Source organism: Aulostomus chinensis, chromosome 1 (assembly GCF_037954235.1).
Source record: "Aulostomus chinensis isolate RoL2024-O1b breed Wild chromosome 1, RoL_Achi_v1.0, whole genome shotgun sequence".
Classification (NCBI taxonomy): Eukaryota; Metazoa; Chordata; class Actinopteri; order Syngnathiformes; family Aulostomidae; genus Aulostomus; species Aulostomus chinensis.
The window spans coordinates 18,417,763-18,422,608 of NC_141320.1; the positions used below are offsets into that span (position 1 = coordinate 18,417,763).

General features: G+C 47.1%; 1 non-coding gene across 1 annotated transcript; it reads left to right on the forward strand.

Moving 5' to 3' along the window:
- The first annotated feature begins 926 nt into the window (after positions 1-926).
- trnal-aag (transfer RNA leucine (anticodon AAG)) lies at positions 927-1,008 on the forward strand. The gene has a single exon. It is a non-coding gene; the product is annotated as a tRNA-Leu (tRNA).
- Positions 1,009-4,846: the final 3,838 nt, after the last annotated feature.

A 4,846-nucleotide genomic window follows, 5' to 3' on the forward strand; every position in this document is an offset into this window, starting at 1 on the left:
GCTTGTCTGCTCACCTGCTGCTCTTGGCTCACGTAGCACTGAGCTAATGATTGTGTATTGTGCTGCAGAGCGGCCGATTTGGTAATGAGAGTCCTGCCAAGTGAAATCACTGACATGAATGGATGACTTCAGTCACATGACCCAAACAGCGACCATCAGTCTCCCTCCAATCCTGTACTTGGGTAAACAACAAAAACAGAGTAAAAGTCTCTGGCAACATATTTGTTTCCTGTAGGGTTTCTTCATGTATGTGTGGTGTACCTGCTTTCCCAGAGGACTGCCATCTTTGTTTTGTGGGCTGACATGTTTTAGTGTCAGCACAGGTCTTAGCGCTGAGACTGAACTCTCATTCTCCTCCAAGTATTATTTCCACCTCACACTCCTGCAGATATTCAAGTGAACAGGGAACACAAATTTATGCTCAACTTCTCCTGTGTATTCATCCACAGTCACTAAACAACAACCAAACCAAACAAAAGAGGTTTGCTAGCATGGCGATCAGCTGTAGTTCACCATCTTATCCAGGTCACATGACTCAGGAGTAGCGTGGCCGTCTGGCAACCAAAGGGTGGCTGGTTTGATCCTCACTTTCTCCAGTGACCATGTCAAAGTGTCCTTGAGTAAGAGACTGAACCCCTAAATACTTCTGATGAGTAGGTTGGCTCCTTGCATGGCAGCCTTCAGCATCAGTGTGTGAGTGTGTGTGAATGAGAGGACATTGTTCAGCTCCTTGAGTGCTGCTGAGGTAGAAAGGCTCTGTACAAACTGAGTCCTTTTACCATTTCTTTCCTGCTTCTAGCAGCGCTGTCGTCACTTCCTGTGACCGTGGGAGGAAAGGGGTCCCCCTTCAGAATAAGTTTTATATCATTATGTTACTTCCTCTTCAACATGCCTTTAGCAGACCAACTCAGAGAACAGCTCAGTGAGGTAGTGTGGCCGAGCGGTCTAAGGCGCTGGATTAAGGCTCCAGTCTCTGAGGAGGTGTGGGTTCAAATCCCACCACTGCCATCATGTCCCAGGTCACTGGAGAGGTGTGGCAGGTCTCTCGCAGCCTTTCCTTTCACTTCCACAGGTATCTTCAAACCTGTGACCAAAAGAAGAAGTGGGTCCTGAAAACTCTCCAGCTGGTCCAGAATGCTGCTGCCTGACTAGAACTAGTAGAAGAGACCATGTCTCTCCTGTACTGGCTTCTCTGCATGGCTCCCTGTCACATTCAGAATAGAATTCTAAATTCTCCTTCTACCATCAAAGTCCTCAACAGTCAGGCTCCTTCCTACCTGACAGAGCTCCTAGTCCCCTATTATCCAGCTAGAACCCTTCGCTCCCAGGATGCAGGGTTACTGGTGGTTCCTAGAGTTCTAAAAGTAGAATGGAGCCAGAGCCTTCAGCTATCAGGCTCCCCTCCTGTGGAACCGTCTCCCAGTTTCAGTGCTCACAGTGGTCCTCAGTGAGCTCAGGGAGCTTGTGAGGATAACCAGACACATGAAAAACTAGAGGGAACATTGGCTGGAGCTCAGTTTCTCCTGATGTACATGGCAGGGCAGCTGCTGCTGATGTCATCAAAATGAGCCCTGGAATCACAAGGTTTGCTGTGACGAGAGGCAGTGACATCAAGACATGTTTGGAGCTGTTAATGGCTGATGGTTCTGTTCATGCCACTGTCACTACAAAGAGTCAGCATTGCTGTGACAAACCTCAAAGGAAAAAAAGTCCATGGTGACAAGTGGAAAGACATTGATGAGGGACACCTGGATGCTTCTATTGGTGTTCTTCTTCTTCCTGGAGTGTTCAGATCCTGCAGTGAGGCCACTGATCGTCTCTGGGACGCATCGACAGGCAGAAATATTTTCCGGGCCACAAGGCCACTTCAGAACTTTCAACGAACATCAAGAGTCCTCAGATTTGACGACAGAGACACCGGAGCAAGAACTGACAAGCTTGCCCCCATTGGGGATGTCTGGGAAAGATGGGTGCAGCTCCTTGCACCAACATTCAACCCAGGGCCAGAGGTGAGAGTGGATGAACGTCTTGTCCCTTTCTGAGGAAAATGCCCCTTCCAGCAGTCCATGCCCAGTAACCAGGAAGGACGGCAGAGCAGAGTTTGTGTTCTGGCCTGTTCTGCTTTTCATTTAGTGTTTATATTAAAGTTCTGTTGCTGAAAAAAAGACTTTTATGCCAAACCCAAAGGTTCATTTTATCATTTTTTTAATTGAAATTGAGGGTTTACTGACTAAAAAAAGGTCCAGAGGCCCACAACAAAATATTCAAATCAATATTTCCATGGATAAGGAAGCCTAACAAGGAAACCAAGAGATGGAAACAACTTGGATGATAGAAAATTGTTTTTAGTGAATTTTACAGCTGATTGAAGATGTGGGTCAAAACTGACCGTTACCATAGAGATGGGAACAGAAAACTCAAATGGAAGCTCAAAAGGGGACTTAGCTCCAATGGTAGAGTGCTAGCTTAGCATGTGAGAGGTAGAGGGATCCATGCCCTCCTTCTCAGAATACTTCAGCTTGTTCTGTTGATCAGAGGAGCTGCTGGGTGATGAATGCTGATGTTTGTCCACTGGTGTGATAAAGTGTCCCCTGTTACTGAGATGTGGATGAACACCTGCTCAGGTCAAAGCTGCAATCAAACCAGGGACTCTGAACCTCCCACACAGTGAAGGAGTTTGTCCTGCAGGTTGATGGACGCTTATTAAGTTCTATCTTTGATCAAATATAAGAAATGTAAAATAATTCAACATTGATTGCATTTCCCTCCTTTCTTTGGTGCCCTCAGACTTTCTGAGAACTGTAGGAGGAACTGCCCACTATTCTGTGTTTCTTCTGCTCAGTGGAGGAAGGAACGAAGGACCGGAGCTCTAAGATTTTCAGTTCCTACATCAGTGAACAGACTTTCTGTGCTGCAAGGAACCAAAGCTACTAAGGAGGATTACAGAGTTTGGGAGTCAGTGACTTAATAGAGTCTAACAAAGGGTTGAACCTGAATGAGACAGTCACCCTTCAACATGGGGCCATGGCAGAGTGAACCAAGAACACTACAATGGGGGTGAGAGTGGAGCCATGATGGATTCACAGTTCATCACCTCCACCATCATGTGGACCACCTTATCACCTCTCCTTCAACCTCTAAATAACTCATTCCCTGACCGGGAATCGAACGCGGGCTGCGGCGGTGAAAGCGCCGAATCCTAGCCACTAGACCACCAGGGACCACACTGAGCTCTCCAACAACAGAGACTATAGACAATGACTCAAGAACACAGGACTCTGTTGTCTCAGCTTGAGATGCAGAGGGTCCACCAAGACCACCAGACACCTCAGCCTCCTAAAGACAGTCCACCCCAAGGATCCTGTCCCCCTCTGCTCCAACTCAGCCCTCCATTCATAACTGACTTTGTCTCAGTCTCTTCCCAATGCCAGTCACTGAAACACTGACAATGTGATGGGGGCTTCCTGTCTTTATTACATTTTCTTCAAAGGATCCCGTGTGTCTTCTTTCTCTCTGTCTGTACTGGAGTGTGGTACCAGGCCCAGCTTGAACGGGTGACTGTGTCTGAGTGGGTCGAGGCTGGGCTGCAGGTATTGGGAGGTTTGAACCCATCTGTGAGGCTCCAGGTGGAGCGATCACCTGTGAGGGTCCAGGGACAGCAGGAAGCTGCACAGATGGTAAAGACATGGAGGGGAGACAGGTGGTGCTGGAGCAGTGACAGGAAGTGTCTGGCATTTTGGTTCATCCTGTGAGATGACGTGAGGTTGTGGTTTTGCCCCCAGCCTCACCTCCTCATCAGTGTTCAAAAGGTTCAAAGGTGAAAAAATGGGATTCAACCAAACAGCTGGAATGAAGAGTTGGTAACACTTGCAGAGCTGCAGGGAGCTGGACAGGTCTCACCGTGGGGGGATTTGTCCCACAGATCCTGCTGAAGTGGCTCCTTCTCCTGAGACCTGCAATGCTGGCTGGACCTTTGGAAAAAGAACACAACAAATCTTCATAAACATTTACTTCAGCAGGAACACACAAGAAGGTGGGACTGGTTCCTTTTTCATGTTCACTATTTTGTCGTCTTGGTTCATGTTTTGGTTGTCAAAGTTAATTCTGAATATTTGTGGAAAGTTCGCCTGCCTTTACTTGTACCAATACTTTCTTTAGTAACAAATTAAAAAGCTCAAGCTAAACTTCAGTCAGGACAACCATTCTTTCTCATTCTTCGGCCTCTGTTTTATGTCCATGACCATCCTGTCTGTCACCTTTGGTGATGGAGACATCAGTTGATGACATCAGCAACGGTCCTCAACCTAACTGCCTCTGCCAGAAGTGAGCTGTCATCTGTCTCAGGGGACACAGTCGGGTGGACCGGGGCGGATGAGGGCCTGCTGCTTCCTTGAAATATTTCTAAATATTTCAGTTGCAACTGTATAGTGATGGTGGCTCAGTTTAGAGCTGTCAATCAATGTTAATAACTGATCTTAGCATCTGGAGATTATTTTAGGAACACAAATACTTTTACTTCATTCTGAGGATGAGCAGATGTTCAATATAATTCTCATTTCCTGGTCAAAGACTCCTGCTAGTCAGAGAGGATCTGGGCTGGATTGGAAAGCTTCTGAGAGGAAAACCTTCACTCTGGACTGGACTGAGAACGGAGCAGCCTCAGCTTCCTGGAGCCTGACTTGCCTCTGTGGTCTAAGGCTGTGAGGGCTGACATCACAGTGAAACTCCTGAGATCACAGAGCCTTTGAGATCACAGGCTGACTTCCTTTTTATCCCTAAAATGAAGAATAAAAATGTTGTGTCTGGGTTTGTGTTGCTGCATCAGTTAAACAGTGACTCTGACAGA